The 17231-nt window shown below is 42.1% G+C and overlaps 1 protein-coding gene and 1 long non-coding RNA gene across 18 annotated transcripts in view; one reads left to right on the forward strand and one right to left on the reverse strand.

The window, feature by feature from the left end:
• LOC125454349 (uncharacterized) overlaps positions 1 to 2918 on the reverse strand; it is a 47144-nt gene extending 44226 nt beyond the window's left edge. Inside the window, exons 1-2 of the long non-coding RNA XR_007247970.1 lie at positions 2817 to 2918; positions 2453 to 2685 (exon numbers count right to left, since the gene is read on the reverse strand). This is a non-coding gene — a long non-coding RNA (uncharacterized LOC125454349). The remainder of the gene's footprint in view (positions 1 to 2452; positions 2686 to 2816) is intronic.
• The window catches only part of satb2 (SATB homeobox 2), a 175807-nt gene that overhangs the window by 96509 nt on the left and 62067 nt on the right, over positions 1 to 17231 (forward strand). The window lies entirely within an intron of this gene.

Below are 17231 nucleotides of genomic sequence, written 5' to 3' on the forward strand. Positions count from 1 at the left end.
CCCTCTATGCATCCACATTAGTGATCACACTTGCAAACTCCTTAGCCATAACAAATGGAATTTCATTCCTCAACATCGCTGCCTCATCAGCGTTTCTCCTTCTTCTTAGAACCTCCCGAATAGTTATCACTTTGACCAAGTGCTCAGTTGTACCTCCTTGAACCTGTAAAGCACAGGAGGTCAGATGTTTGTGCGTAGGCAAAATGATGGAGAGTGAATCTTGCACTCCCTCACAGGGAGGAAGTCCTCCCTGGCCCTGGCCACTCAAACTGGAGGACAGCTCCCAGATGGATGGAAGTTTCAGGGAGTCTAGAGCAAGCTAAGCTGGCGGATCTTTCAGCAACTCATCAGGGCACTGGTGAAGGGAGTGGCAGAGTAGGTTTTGAAGTATAGATGGTTAGGAAGGTGGAGGCTATTATCATTCTCAGTGTAGGTGTGTAGTGGGTGTTCCCATTGATCATTTTAAACACTTTGTAAAAAGTTGAACCGCCTGCTGTTAACAAACTCAGTGGATCTTCCTTTTTTGTGTTTCCAGTTGATGTCAGTTTCAGAACCTGTGTAATGTGGTGATCTCAGAGTGGATGGGAAGTGGGTGAAAGCTACATATGGCAGGAGCATGTAAGATCCAGCCTTGCATCTCCTCCTGTGGCACACGCGCTTTATCATGTTTCCAGTGAGGTGCTTTGATGACATTTTTCTACACCTTGATACCTGTTGTCAGCTTTGGCTTAGCGATAATGCTCTCACTTCTGAGTCAGAGGTTTGTGATTTCGAGTCCAACTGGGGTCCTCATGTATCTCATTCTCCATTGCGGTACTCAGGCGTTGTAAAATCATTGATAACAAGGTGTGGAGCTGGATGAACACAGCAGGCCAAGCAACATCAGAGGACCGGGAAAGCTGACGTTTCGGGCCTCCACCCTTCTTCAGAAATGAAGAGGGGTCTAGGCCAAAAACATCAGCTTTCCTGCTCCTCTGATGCTGCTTGGCCTGCTGTGTTCATCCAGCTCTACACCTTGTTATCTCAGATTCTCCAGCATCTGCAGTTCCTACTATCACTGTAAAATCATTGTCCTGTTGGCTGCCCCTGGAGGAATGCAAAAGATGCCATGGCACTGTCGAAGAGAAGGGGAGTTTTTCCTGATGGCTTTGTCAATATTTGCCCCTCAACCATTACCACAACAAAACAGGTTCCTTGTTCATTATCTCATTGCTGCTTTTAGAGACCGTGCTGTGTGTACGCTTAATCACCTTTAATTCCTTTTGAGAAACACTGAAACTGTGAACAGGACTATAAAAATGTATGTCTTTTAAAAGGCAATATATTCCTTCAAAACTTAAAAATTACTGCTGAAAGGGTTAACACACAAGCACAGTGAAATCCTAATATTTCAAACATTTTAGCTACGTCGATGGGTGTCTGAATCACTGGTATCTTTGATACAATGGCACTAAATATTCCTGCTAGGTTTTATTCTGTAGGTGACAGCAATCATTCACACCACTAAGAGAAGTATTTCACACCAGTGAAAATGGCAAACATTCAATCACAGGTGTGAAATGCCATTATACTGTTCTGCATGAGCCACCTAGCAACACCATCGGGTGCTTATTCAGAACACCCCATAGACTAAACAGAGTGACTCATCCAGAGCGATTAAATATGCCACTCTTTGATGCGCAGTAAAGATCTGCATATTGTGCTTGTGCCCACAGCCCTGAGGGGTTAAGGCTCAGTCCCATCTATAAATGAGGTAGCACCATTCAGCATGCTGTGGTGAGCTTTCGGCTGCACAGCTTGTCTCTTGTTCCTAGACTGTCGACTTATTCAGGAATGCCTCTGCTTGCAAAGCATTTTTAATTATTTTTGAAAATGAAAAAATAAAGCAGATCAGTAAATTAATACAGGTGATTAGAACACCAGCTGGATACACAGAGCGCAATATGTCAGAGTCAATGCTTTGTCACAAATTTCACCAGGTCTGCTGGGAAGGGCATGTTGTTGAAATGTAGATCCTTTAATCGGATCAGTCATGCAAATACTTTAGGGGAAAACAGGATTAATAATTCTCTAATTACTGTGAATCCACTTCACCTTGAATATTAGACTTCTCAAAAAGATGCCATTAGGCTTCCCTGTAGGGAATTCCTTGGATATCATGATGTCATTGAATCTGGATCCTGGCTGGCGCCTCTTGCCAGAAATTAATTTTGTTTACACACGTCTGCACACATGGTCACACTCGCACATAATCTGCCTCCTAATAGCTCCAAGGTCAGGACCTGTCATGTTGGGGACAAATTGAACACTTTCTTACTTAAAAGTCAGTTGAGAGAAGACACGCAGTACATAACGAGACCTGCAACAAATTCTATTAAAGAGGCATTAACGAACACAGATTGCAGCCAGTTTATCGCAGATTTAGCAGTGAATGTTAAATTAAACATGCAACCTTTTCACAACGGCGTCAGCAGAGGCCCGCTGTGAGATCTTCTCCTTCTCCACCCCTGATGACCTCCACAATGGATAAATCTCACAATGCATCTGATCCTTCAGTCAGATTCTGGCGCACTTCCCACCTTGTGTGTTGCACCTGGTGTCATTGGTTCAGGAGAGAAACTTCTGAAGTAGCCACGCAACATTTGGACTAATGTGGATCTGCCCTTTCAAAGGATGTATTGACCACTGGAGAATGGAAAGTAAGAATTGAAAGAGCGATTGACTAATGCACTGGTTTGCTTGCGCCAAACCCCACACAGGTTCCAGGGCAGGGAGAGGAGGGGGAGGGTTAGGAAGAAGAAGGAAGAATAAAGTACCGTGGTAATTTGTTGGTTTCAGGTTGTTAACGGCGATTGTTTCCTTGCCCCGTTCTTTACCGAAAAGAGAGAGAGAGAGGTTCAGGTTTGTGTGAATCTGGCCTGTGCATGTAAAAACAAGGCAGTGTTGTATTACAGATTAGTTTATAAATCCCCAGTGGCTTCACAGTTCAGTGCCTACAGCTGCTGCAGATGGAACAAGGTTTTGTCTCTTCGACGTGCTGCAGCCGGCAGTTGAAGGAGAAAATGGAATGATCAGGTTATTAACATGTAGGCTTTGAGGATGAGGCTGCACAATGAGAACAGCTGGTGTTGCTATCTTGGCCGCTGCAGTGGAGATAATCAAATCTCTGTATTCCTGGTGTAGGGAGAAACAAGAACAAGTCAAACAAAAAAAAGGAGGGGGGGGGGAACCTGCTGATGCTGGGATTAGTACTGATATTCCATAAGTTTTTTTTGTCACACTGTATCACAGCCGCACAGTCTCTCACATAAATGGCCACTCTGTTCTCCACGCTGCCCAAGCCCACCCCCAAACCCCATACAACATTATGCAATGGTAGACAGGGCACCGTGGGCAGAGTTTCTGGGACCTGGCGGCTGTGGAAATTGAACTGGTAGCAGCGTAAGTTGGCATTGCCACCTGGCGTGTTGGTTTGCCAGCACCATCGAGCTCCAGAGCCACTCTTGGAGGCTGGACTGAGAGCAGAACTGTTTCCCACCCACAAGTATCAGGTAACTTGTTAACTTAATTAACAGGCCAGCTTTAGGCCCCGTCCACCCACACCCCCTTGGGGTTGAGGACATAAGCATGGTGACCTACTCTTGCTGGAGGAGAAGGTGTAGAAATGAAGCGGCGTGGACAATCACACAGCTAGGGTGGGCATGATGCCGGGGGAGCTCAGAGAGGCCATACCGGTCTCAAAATATTATCTTTTTCTCTCTCCACAGATACTGCCAGAAGTGCTGAGTTTCTCCATCATTCTGGCAGCATTTTGCTTTTATTTAAGTGCAGGCAGCAGGGTGGGACGGTGCATGTGCATTCTGCACATGTGTCAAGGATCAAAAATATGTGACAAATAGCATTCCAACAGCATGACTGCTGCCTCACATATGGGACAGTCCTGTAAAGCGAGGTATTCCCATGGGGGCTGCCTGGGAGGGCTCCGACTGCAGAATGGCTTTGGGCATCTACATCAGCACCCCCATCCTCCTGCCCCGCTCCCCCCGCCAAACCAATCACCCATTTTCTCCAAGTTTACGTTGCTTTACCTGTGACTAAAGGCAAATCTGCGGACCGTTTCCATTTCATGCAGTTGTAACTGTTTGTCATTTTAAGTACTCCAAAACACAGGGGCGCCATGTAGAGGTGATGAAATGTGAGTGCAAGATTAACACGTGTTAACGTGGGAAATTGGTGCACATGAGGGAGGAGGCATTGCTTTTAATACCAGGAACAAAAACAGAAGTTGCTGGAAGCTCAGCAGGTCTGGCAGCATCTGTGAAGAAAAAAAATCAGAGTTAATGTTTCAGTTCCTCTTCCTCAGAACCGGACCTGAAACATTAACTCCCAATTGTTTCTTCACAGATGCTGCCAGACCTGCTGAGCTTTTCCAGCAACCTCTGTTTTTGTTCCTGATTTACAGCAAAGTTTACAGTTTTCAAAGGTGTTCAGATCTGTCTTTGGTTGGTTGTATCTCTCTAAATAGAGGCAGTGTTAAACTATTGCTGGTTAGTTATAGGTATTACATTACATTTTTGCTTAACTAGTTTGACTAGTTAATATAGTTCTGATCTTACGTTGTGATATTGCCAAATTCAAAGTTTAACTAGTTAAAGTTAAAGATATCAGGGCAGGTGATGTTTTGCAGCTGCAGTATGTAGGAGCTGGTAGTTAGCAGTGTATTCCGCTGCAACCTCACCTGCAGTAAATATCTGCCACCAAAGAAACTTTGGCTCAGAATTGATGAGTTATAGTCTGAGCTTCAGACATCGTGATTTATCAGGGAAGAAGAAAGTTACTTGGAAACTTAGGTTCCTTTGATTGAGGTCCCCATTGCAGGGAGGCAATGGCCTAATGGTATTATCATTGGACTATTAATCCAGAGACCCAGGTAGTATCTTGGGGACTTGGGTTCAAATCCTGCCATAGGCAGATGGTGGAATTTGAATTTGATAAAATACCTGGAATTAAGAATCTAATGGTGACTGTGAATCCATCGTCGACTGTTGGAAAAGCCCATCTGGTTCACTAATGCCCATTCGGGAAGGAAACTGCCATCCTTACCTGGTATGGCCTACATGTGACTCCAAACCTACAGCAATGTGGTTGACTCTTAACTGCCCCTTGAGCAATTAGGGATGGGCCTCATCCCGTGAATGAATGAATGAATAAAAGAAAAGTACTAAAGGTTTGGTCTGTGCTATGGGACAGGCAGGTCTAACTGCAAGTGAGACAGACTTGAGGTCTGAAACGGCAATAATAAAGGAGGTTCAGCCCCTGCAGTTGATAAACAGAAGAAAGAGGTCCTGCTGAGGAGGTACGAGCTGTAGGGGCTAAATTAAAAGCAGAACCACAAATGTAATAATCTCTGTTTACTACCTGAACCATGAGCAAATTGGCACGGGTGAACAAGGCCAAAGAATTGAATGTTTGGTTCAAAGATGCTGAGAGAGAAAATGGTTTCAATTCATGGGGCACTGACAGAACTGGACCATCAATACTGTTTTCACCTGAAACCCAGGTCCTACCTTGCCATTCAATAGGGATGTGTAGAAGGCATTAAACTAAATTAGTAGTGGCAGGAAGGTTCTGTTGAGATTTGGACATTTAAAAAGAAAGGAAGAGGCAATAGGATAGCAATATAGAGAATAAATTCTAAAGTGTGACAGGAAGGAAGTGAGATTACAGACACATGAGTGCATCTACTAATGGTCAGATTAGGGAAATGTGGCTTTAACCTAACAGAGGGGGTAGTAAGGTACAAGTGAAGGGAGATTAATAAATGCAAAGATAAATGGTGATTTGATAGAAAAGTGTAACAATGTGGGAAAGACAAACTGAATGAAGTAGAAAGGGACAGTGCACAAGAGACTAAGGAGTGTGAAGGGAATAGTCGTAAATAAAAATTGAACTCACTTTATCTGAATGGGTAGAATGTTGGTAGTATTATAAATGAGCTAATGGCACAATTGAGATAAATGGGTTAGATCTGATTGCAATTTCAGAGACATGGTTGCAAGTTGACCAAGGTTAAGAAATAAGTATTCCAGGGTACATAATATTTCAAAATTCAGTCAGAATGCAAAAGAAGAATGAAGTAGAACTGATATGAAAGAACAACATAAGGGCAAAGATGAGAAAAGATCTTAGTTTAAAGAATCAACAAGTAGAATTGGTGCGGGTGAAGATCAGGAATGACAAGAGTCAGAAAATGCTGGGGGAGTAGTTTAAAGGTCCCCTAACATTGTTATACCATTTGGATAGAGCAATAAACAATAACTTGTTGGACCTTGTAACAAAGTCAATGTAGTAATTGTGGCAATTTTAACCTTCATAAAGGCTGTACGAATAAAATTGGCAAACATGGCCTGGAAGATAAGTTTGTAGAATACTTTTACAGTGGATTCCTGAATCAATATCGTGTGGAACCAACTGGACATATTAACTGTTTTAGATCTAGTATTGTCAAGTAAAGCAGGATTAATTGGTAATTTTGTAATAAAAAAATCCTTGGGAAATAGTAATAATAATACAATTGAATTCCACTTTTGTTTTGAAAATTACATAATATTAAAACCACCAGAAAAATCTTAAATTTTGATAATATGGACAGCAGTGGAACGCTGGGTGAGTGTGACTGGATAAATAAACAGAATGGTATGGTAGTGGATAAATAGTTCGGAAACATTTAAAGAAAAATTCAAAATGATAAAAAAAATTCCATTGAACAAAATTATAGCAAGAAAAGTCCTCTCATTTTACTACAAAAGTTAAGGACAGTATTAGATTGAAAGAGGGGAATTATAATATTGCAAAGCATAAAAGTATGTCAAAGCATTGGGAATATTTTAGAAGCCAGCAAAGGGGAATCAATGTGTTCAGTAAAAAAGGAACAAAGTAGAATATGAGAGTAAACTATACTAGAATGCATGTAGATTGTAAGAGTTTTTATAAATGTAAAATGGGGAAGAGAGCAGCTAAAGTAAATGTTGGTTCCTGAGAAGCAGACAAGAGGAAATTATCATGGGGAATGAAAGAAATGGCAGATACATTGAACAAATATTTTGTGTTTGCCTTCACAGTGGAAGACAAAAGCTACATAACAGAAGTAGAGAATATCCTTGGGGCTAATAAGTATGTGGGTGTTAAGATAATGGATATCTGCAGAGAAAATATTGAAGAAATTTAAGGGATGACTGTCTTCTAAATTCTGATTACTTGTATCCCTTAGCTCCTAAAAATGATAGCTTCTGAGTCATTGGATCCATCAGTTATGATGTTCTATTCTGGAACTCCTGGCAAATTGAAAATTAACAAATGGAACACTGATAGTCATTTTGGTAGAACACAACTTGAGTATTGCTGAAAAGGAAAGACATACTTTGCCAAAGCTTTTCATTTTGCAATCATCAGGACATTCTGCAAGAATACCAATTCAAGGCAAATGCCAATATTTCTGCTGCATGAGAGGATAGTGCTGACTGGCTAGCAAGTGGTCTCAGATTGGTAAAGACACTGCCATGAAAAATGCACCAATTAATGATGATTTATGGGTTAACTCCAGGCTTTATTAAAAATTTACACCAAACTTGTCTTCAGTTGCTCAGGACAATGCCCTGAGAAATGAACAAATGAATGGCTGGCACATATTTGCTTGAGTAGAAACAGGCACGTTGTGTGTACCTGCTCTTTCTTTCTTTCTACAAAGTGTAGAGATCTGTGTATTAATGCACATAGCTACCAGTGCACACAAATGCACCTTACTGCAAACCCAGTATTAGCACAATGCATTCAGAAAGGATTGTCAGTCATCTCCACAATCCCATCCACCAAGACATTCATATCTCTGCCCACAAAGTGGGAAGTGAGCTTTATTTTCTTCTCTGCCTTGTGTTTGGTGAGAACAGTCAAGCACCATTGTGTGAGGATGCATTCTGGGCTTGTATCATTGGAAGTGGGCCTTACATGTCACTGATGTGTATGACTGCTGAATGCTCCTGAAAGTGGTGAGCACTTCCAGCTCTCTGCACCTGTGATTCCTGGATAAATGTGCCCAAACACCTAGCTGCATCATTCAAGGAGTTGAAGAACAGACAATTGCATGAGGAAATTGCTCCAAGCCATGATGGACCAGGCTCAAAAATCTCACTCACTAAAACACTAACTGAAAATGGGAAAATTCCAGCCAAAAATGTAGCATGCAGGTACAGCAGGCAAATAGGAAAACCAATGGCATATTGGTCTTTATTGTAAGAAGATTGGATGAATAGAATAGGAAACCTTGCTATATTTGTATAATGCCTTAAAGAGACTACACCTGGAATAATGTGTGCAGGTTTGCTCTCAAAATTTGAGGAAGGGACATACTTGAATTGGAGGTAGTACAGTGAGGGTTCACTAGATTGATCTCTGGATGAAAGGATTGCCTAGGAAAAGCTGTTTAAATTGTCACTGTATTTCTTGGTACTTTGAAGATTGGGAGGTGATCTCATTGAGGCATTCAAGATTATGAAAGGTGCTTATTAGGATGGGTACTGAGAGTACAGTCTCAGAATAAAGGCCTGGTCATCTTGGAGATGAGGAGAAATTTCTTCACACAAGTGGTTGCAAATCTTTGGAATTCTGTCTCCCACAGAGTTGTAGATGCACCATTGTCGAATATGTTTAAGGTTGGGTTAGATGGATTTTTGGAGTCTGAGGGAATTGAGCGATATGGAACGCATGTGAGAAAGGGGAATCAAAGTCCAAGATCAGCCAATATCATGTTGAATGATGGAGCATACTCGATGAGCTATATGGTCTTCTCTTGTTCCTATTCCTTATATTCTTATGCTGAAAACGTGTTTGTTTTCATCCTTACCAGCAATAGTAGACTCCAGTCCAGTCTATGACAAAGACCTGTCTATTGACTCTCCAGCTTCAATGCTATTGATGGCTCACTGGGGACCTTTGAGAACAATGTGTCGACTGAACAAAGTTGTCTCCTAAATCAATTAGATTTAATAATTGAGAAATAAACACCATAAGGGCTATAAGAGATCCAATTAATATTTGAGAATTCAATGTCAAATCAAAAATGGACAAGAGAGGAAAGAGGGAAAACGAGATTGCGAGATGGACACAAATTTAAAGTATGGAAAACTCTAAGTCTAAAATTTAAAATTTGGAGAAATCTCCTGCAGAAATTCACAATCTGGGTGAGTGAGATTCCATGTACGTATTTTAGGCAAGAGAAGTTGATTGGTAGTTTTTAAACACAGTTAATTACTATACACTTCAGGAGAAGAATTTGATCAGACTTCAAACATTAATTATGTTTCCAGCTCCACAGATGCTGAGTTTTTTCCAGGATTTTGTGTTTGTTTCAGATTTCCTGTGTCTACAGTATTTTGCTTTCGTCCAATTGGAGGCTAGTTGCTGATAGACTACTGTATTGTTGGAGATCACAGTAGCCTGTTTTCACAAGGTTTTTTTAAAATATGTCTTTTTAAACCAATTAGAAGTGAGTTTTTTGTGTGTAGAAAAGCTCTCTGTACATTGGAAATAATTATATTTCCCTCCCCTTTTCACATTTAATTTTAAAATCTTACGCAGAAATTGGCACATGTAACAGTGTGAAATTTGACATGTGAGGGACACATGTGGGAACATTTACACAATAGGTAATCTCCCTTGGTATTGTACGTTGGGGATTCCAAAGCAACTGTCCTCCAGATGAAGCAAGTTTAGTGAGCACAGATAATTTGATCACTGCATGGACACATAATTGAGTTTCCAACGTAAATTCACATATTTTGCCTTTAATGACACCATAAATTCCTATTTCTACATGAATAATGTGAACTACTTGTCTGAAGTTGTCACATTGCTTGCTGGGAATGTTGTCACAGTGTGACCATTGTGTATAGACAGTTACTTTTATGAATGTATATGTGGAAGTTTATAATGGAGATAGTTGACTATATGCGTACATCACTAGCATCTGGACTCATTTTGCATGTTGCTAAAACATACATCAAAATAATTGTCACATTTTTATCATTCGCAAAACAATTTCCATACAAGAAGTAAACAGCTCTTTAACTCCAATTCAGAGAATGCCGGCTTCTGATCAACTATGCTGAATTTTCCCAGCACAATTGGCACAGAATTGGTTAAGCCATTGCAAAAGTTTCAACTCAAGTTATGTCCAGCACATCTCTGGTGTCTGTAATCTCTGGAGCTAGTTTAGAAACAATTGTACTGGAAGATGGCCTGCCCAGAACACTAGACATGCGCTGTGGCTGAAAATTAGGAAGACAATTTTCTGCTCATTGTGGCTTTGTGGAGTCTCTCATAATTGATTTGTTTTAAGTATAAATCTACTAATGGATACCTTTTTAAAAATAAAGAAGATTTACTTTACTCAGAAACTGACTGCTGTATGGCAATGAAGCTAGTTAATATGAAACAAAGAAACCTACAGCACAGGAACAGGCCCTTCGGCCCTCCAAGCCTGCGCCGATCAAGATCCACTGTCTAACCTGTCATCTATTTTCTAACGGTCTGTGTCCATTTGCTCCCTGCCCATCCATGTACCTGTCCAAATATAACTTAAAAGACGCTAACGTGTCTGCGTCTACCACCTCCGCTGGCAACACGTTCCAGGCGCCCACCACCCTCTGTGTAAAGAACTTTCCACGCATATCTCCCTTAAAATTTCCTCCTCTCACTTTGAACTCATGACCCCTAGTAATTGAGTCCCCCACTCTGGGAAAAAGCTTTTTGCTATCCACCCTGTCTATACCCCTCATGATTTTGTAGACCTCAATCAGGTCCCCCCTCAATTTCCGTCTTTTTAATGAAAATAATCCTAATCTATTCAACCTCTCTTCCATACCAGGCAACATCCTGGTGAACCTCCTCTGCACCCTCTCCAAAGCATCCACATCCTTTTGGTAATGTGGCGACCAGAACTGCACACCGTACTCCAAATGTGGCCGAAACCAAAGTCCTATACAACTGCAACATGACCTGCCAACTCTTGTACTCAATACCTCGCCCAATGACGGAAAGCATGCCATATGCCTTCTTGACCACCCTATTGACCTGCGTTGTCACCTTCAGGGAACAATGGACCTGAACACCCACGTCTCTCTGTTCATCAATTTTCCTTAGGACTTTTCCATTTACTGTATAGTTTGCCCTTGAATTTGATCTTCCATATTTCAGTATTTTATAGTCATTTTTCAGTTATTTAAAGTCAAGTTATTCACAGCTTGTGGGCTACACTTGAATAAAAATGTAGTTTATTCCCGGTGATAAACGCATTTTTGGCAGTATGAACAAAGCTGCAATAGGTTAGTACTCTAGTACATCAAGGAATATTTTAAAGCAGGGAAATAAACAGTTTGAAGCACTGGCCAATTGCACTGGTTCATGGGACCCTTTTACATTTGTAAATATATGAATGATTTGTGTGGAAACTTGAACCACAATTTCCCTTTACAAAACTAGTGCAATTTTGAGTATAATTTGCCCTCAGATCGCCAATTGCACTCATTGCAGATACTCTTGATCCCTGTGTATTTCTTTCTAGGTTATTATATCAGTGGCACCTAATTGAGAGGGGTAAGTTCAGTAATAAAAATGTAATCCATGGAAGAGATTCTGCATCTTGATAAAATTCTATCCAAATATTTTTGTAATCCTGGCAATTTTAAATCTCGAGGCAAGAACTGTGCAGTACATTCATGCGCATAGAATCCATCTGTTGGAATAATTCACTTGGGGAGTATGGGGAACTCCACAAATAACTAATTACATGAAGGTTCCACTAACAATCAGCAATTTAACTTAAAACTAAGGTTCATTCATTTCAGCAAGCATGGCTAATTTGTCTAATAGACCTCATAATATTCCTTTTTTAAGCCCTCCCATTTCTTATTTAGTTCTTCTTTGTGATCTCTCTGTCGTAATCTATTTGTTCTTCTTTGTCCTATTTCACCTCTTGCTCTGCAGGTGCCTTGATTATGAACATATACTGTTCTTCTGATGAACTATTGCTTCTCAAAGAGAAAAGCATCTCTGCTGCTTTTAGTTCAGTACAGTCCCTGAGTCCCCCACAGCAGAGATGAGTTAGTTTGTGACAAATCTGGATGTTGGCCTACTTTGCGTGTTAACTGAATGCAAAATTTACTTATTTGGGACATGGTTTACTTATTCAATGCCTTCTTCATTAAGAGAAATTGAAGAAACTGTAAAAAAACTTCTATCTTAAGAACGAAGAATCACTTTTGAATTATTTCATACCAGTCCACTTGTTAGTGCCACTAGGAAGTAAAGAAATAGAAAGATTTGAATTTATATGGCTTGTTTTACAACCTCATGATGTTCCAATATATTTTATGCCAATGAAGTAATGTGGATGTGTATTCGCTGTTGTATTGAAGGAAATGCAGTGACCTTTTTGTGTACAGCAAATTTCCACAAGTAGCAAGATCATAATAAGTAAATAACCTGCTTTAAGATATGGATTGTTGAATAAATATTGACCAGGGCATTGAGAGAATTTCTGAGCTTTCCAGCATAGCCTGATGCAAACTTTTACATTTACTTGAAAGGGAAGATTCCGGTTTAATATCTGTTATAAATGAGGCTGGAAATGTGCTCTGAAACTACTATGTCTCACTACTTTGTGGTCCCAACACAAAATAAAAATACTTTTATCTAGTTACCAAGACATCCAATTAAATACCGTATTTATATCAGATTTTAAACAAGATAATCTATCAACCAGGTTTGTTAATAAATATGATTAATAGTTTATTATCAAAACAAAACTTATTTAATAAAGGTACAATAATTGATTAACATAGTGAAGTATAAATGCTTATCCTTCTAATATCACACACACACACACACACACACACACACACACACAAGCAATTTGCTTTCTGGAATAAAAACACTTTGGCCAATGGGTTATTCATGAAGTTAAAAGAATAAAGTTTAGTATGTTCCCAAATCTGATGTTATACACCCTGTGGTCAGGTCACTAAACATGCCCAGTTGCCTCTGAAGTCTTGTGGATACAGCTTGCTCACGAAATATGATCTTGAGATGTTCTTTCAATCACTTTTTCAAAAGAACAGTTGAGTTTAAGGCTCAACTGATAGTTGATTTTATTACCTGATAAGGGAGAGATCAGCCAGGTACCTTGACCATAGCAAGTTTCCTCCAACTCAGTTTGTTCTTTTGCAGGCTTGCTGCAACTTTACCAGATACAGCTAGAACATCTCCAACAAAAACAAAGTTGCTGGAAAAGCTCAGCAGGTCTGGCAGCATCTGTGGAGGAGAAAACAGAGTTAACGTTAACATAAGCTGAAGTTCTGAAGAAGGGTCACCGGACCCAAAACGTTAACTCTGTTTTCTCCTCCACAGATGCTACCAGACTTGCTGAGCTTTTCCAGCAACTTTGGTTTTGTTCCTGATTTACAGCATCCGCAGTTCTTTTGGATTTTATTATAGAACATCTCCAAACCAGGTATACAACAAAACATGCAGTTATCACCAGTCCTATGATTACTAGGAGCCTTGTTTTTTTTAAAAAATCCCCATAGTCTGCAGTGAATGTTCAATCATGCTTCTTCAAGGAATGTCTTCAGGCTTGTCCACAAGCACGAAATACATTCCCTTTTCCACAATACTTTGAAATGTCAGTCCTTCAGGCAAATTTAGTATGAAGTATTTTGATAATACATTTCATTCAAAAACAGTACGTTTGACAATGCAGCATTCCATTAGGATTGCACTGGAGCATCAGCCTAAAATGTTGCCTTCTGTCTTTCGAACAGAATTTGGACTCTCAACTTTCTGAAGCAGAGGTAAGTGTGCTACCAATTAAACCCCACTGGAATTTGCCAAAGAGTTTTCCTACCTAGTCCTGTTGCCCCTTTCACAGTGAGAACTGTTTGGATTCTAGTCAGCATTTCCAGGATTAGACCAGAAGTTAAGCATCTCTTGTTCACTGACCCATTGAATATACTGCTGATTCATTTTGACTTTGAATACACTGCACAGCTCCTGAAAAACTGACCTGGTTTCAGATCCAAGATCTAATTGTGACACATTTTGAAATAATAGCTCAAAAAAGCCTTCCCTTCTTTTTGCATAAACTACAAACCCACGTTCAAACCCAAGTGTAAGATAACAAAGTGTGAAGCTGGATGAACACAGCAGGCCAAGCAGCATCTCAGAAGCACAAAAGCTGACGTTTCAGGCCTAGACCCTTCATCAGAGAGGGGGATGGGGTGAGGGTTCTGGAATAAATAGGGAGAGAGGGGGAGGCGGACCGAAGGTGGAGAGAAAAGAAGATTGGTGGAGAGGAGAGTATAGGTGGGGAGGTAGGGAGGGGATAGGTCAGCCCAGGGAAGACGGACAGGTCAAGGAGGTGGGATGAGGTTAGTAGGTAGGAGATGGAGGTGCGGCTTGGGGTGAGAGGAAGGGATGGGTGAGAGGAAGAACAGGTTAGGGAGGCAGAGACAGGCTGGGCTGGTTTTGTGATGCACTGGGGGGAGGGAACGAACTGGGCTGGGTTTGGGATGCGGTGGGGGAAGGGGAGATGTTGAAGCTGGTGAAGTCCACATTGATACCATATGGCTGCAGGGTTCCCAAGCGGAATATGAGTTGCTGTTCCTGCAACCTTCGGGTGGCATCATTGTGGCACTGCAGGAGGCCCATGATGGACATGTCATCTAAAGAATGGGAGGGGGAGTTAAAATGGTTCGCGACTGGGAGGTGCAGTTGTTTATTGCGGACCGAGCGGAGATGTTCTGCAAAGTGGTCCCCAAGCCTCCGCTTGGTTTCCCCAATGTAGAGGAAGCCACACAGGGTACAATGGATACAGTATACCACATTGGCAGATGTGCAGGTGAACATCTGCTTAATATGGAAAGTAATCTTGGGGCCTGGGATGGGGGTGAGGGAGGAGGTGTGGGGACAAGTGTAGCACTTCCTGCGGTTGCAGGGGAAGGTGCCGGGTGTGGTGGGGTTGGAGGGCAGTGTGGAGCGAACAAGGGAGTCACGGAGAGAGTGGTCTCTCCGGAAAGCAGACAAGGGTGTGGATGGAAAAATGTCTTGGGTGGTGGGGTTGGATTGTAGATGGCGGAAGTGTCAGAGGATGATGCGTTGTATCCGGAGGTTGGTGTGGTGGTGTCTGAGAACGAGGGGGATCCTCTTTGGGCGGTTGCGGCGGGGGCGGGGTGTGAGGGATGTGTTGCAGGAAATGCGGGAGACGCGGTCAAGGGCGTTCTCGACCACTGTGGGGGGAAAGTTGCGGTCCTTGTAGAACTAGGACATCTGGGATGTGCGGGAGTGGAAAGCCTCATCATGGGAGCAGATGCGGCAGAGGTGGAGGAATTGGGAATAGGGGATGGAATTTTTGCAGGAGGGTGGGTGGGAGGAGGTGTATTTCTAGGTAGCTGTGGGAGTCGGTGGGCTTGAAATGGACATCAGTTACAAGCTGGTTGCCTGAGATGGAGACTGAGAGGTCCAGGAAGGTGAGGGATGTGCTGGAGATGGCCCAGGTGAACTGAAGTTTGGGGTGGAAGGTGTTGGTGAAGTGAATGAACTGTTCGAGCTCCTCTGGGGAGCAAGAGGCGGCGCCGACAGTCATCAATGTAACGGAGGAAGAGGTGGGGTTTGGGGCCTGTGTAGGTGTGGAAGAGGGACTGTTCCACGTAACCTACAAAGAGGCAGGCATAGCTGGGGCCCATGCGGGTGCCCATGGCCACCACCTTAGTCTGTAGGAAGTGGGAGGAGTCAAAAGAGAAGTTGTTGAGGGTGACACCTCTTCCCTCACCCCATCCCAGGCCACAAGATTACTTTCCATATTAAGCAGAGGTTCACCTGCACATCTGCCAATGTGGTATACTGTATCCATTGTACCCTGTGTGGCTTCCTCTACATTGGGGAAACCAAGCGGAGGCTTGGGGACCGCTTTGCAGAACACCTTCGCTCAGTTCGCAATAAACAACTGCACCTCCGAGTCGCGAACCATTTCAACGCCCCCTCCCATTCTTTAGATGACATGTCCATCATGGGCCTCCTGCAGTGCCACAATGATGCCACCCGAAGGTTGCAGGAACAGCAACTCATATTCCGCTTGGGAACCCTGCAGCCCAATGGTATCAATGTGGACTTCACAAGCTTCAACATCTCCCCTTCCCCCACCGCATCCCAAAACCAGCCCAGTTCGTCCCCTTCCCCCACTGCATCCCAAAACCAGCCCAGCTCGTCCCCTCCACCCACTGCATCCCAAAACCAGTCCAGCCTGTCTCTGCCTCCATAACCTGTTCTTCCTCTCACCCATCCTTTCCTCCCACCCCAAGCCGCACCTCCATTTCTTACCTACTAACCTCATCCCACCTCCTTGACCTGTTTGTCTTCCATGGACTGACCTATCCCCTCCCTACCTCCCCACCTATACTCTCCTCTCCACCTATCTTCTTTTCTCTCCATCTTCGGTCCGCCTCCCATCTCTTCCTATTTATTCCAGAACCCTCTCCCCATCCCCCTCTCTGATGAAGGGTCTAGGCCCGAAACGTCAACTTTTGTGCTCCTAAGATGCTGCTTGGCCTGCTGTGTTCATCCAGCTTCACACTTTATTATCTTGGATTCTCCAGCATCTGCAGTTCCCATTATCCTTCAAACCCAAGTGGACTGCCACCATTGTAACTTGTTGTGTTCAGACTTGAAGGCATTCTGAGTTATAGTCAGAATTGTCTGTGCAGCAGCACTGAAACTTTCCCATATTCGTTTGATTTTTTTTCACTTTTAATCAATGTGTTGAACATTTCTAAACTAATATGTCAAACCAGGATTTCCAGGCTACAAAACCAAAACTGAATGCAAAACTCAAACAGTAAATGATATAAAATGTTACCTGAAGACAAATTGATGTTATGTGAGTTAGACTTTATCAGACTTCAAGCATTATGCTAATTATATGAAATATCTAAATATTTTGGAATATTTTAAATCAAATGTAGTTTTCAGGATAAACACTTCTCTCTTGACCATCATCAGTGATGCAATGTGGGACTGGTATAACCACCAAAGTTAATTATGTAAAAAGCTTGTATACATTGATATGAAATTTGCCTAATGGGACAAAAACAATTTCTCTTCTTGGCTTGTTCCCAATATCTAGG

The sequence above is a fragment of the Stegostoma tigrinum genome, chromosome 7 (genome assembly GCF_030684315.1).
Source record: "Stegostoma tigrinum isolate sSteTig4 chromosome 7, sSteTig4.hap1, whole genome shotgun sequence".
NCBI lineage: Eukaryota > Metazoa > Chordata > Chondrichthyes > Orectolobiformes > Stegostomatidae > Stegostoma > Stegostoma tigrinum.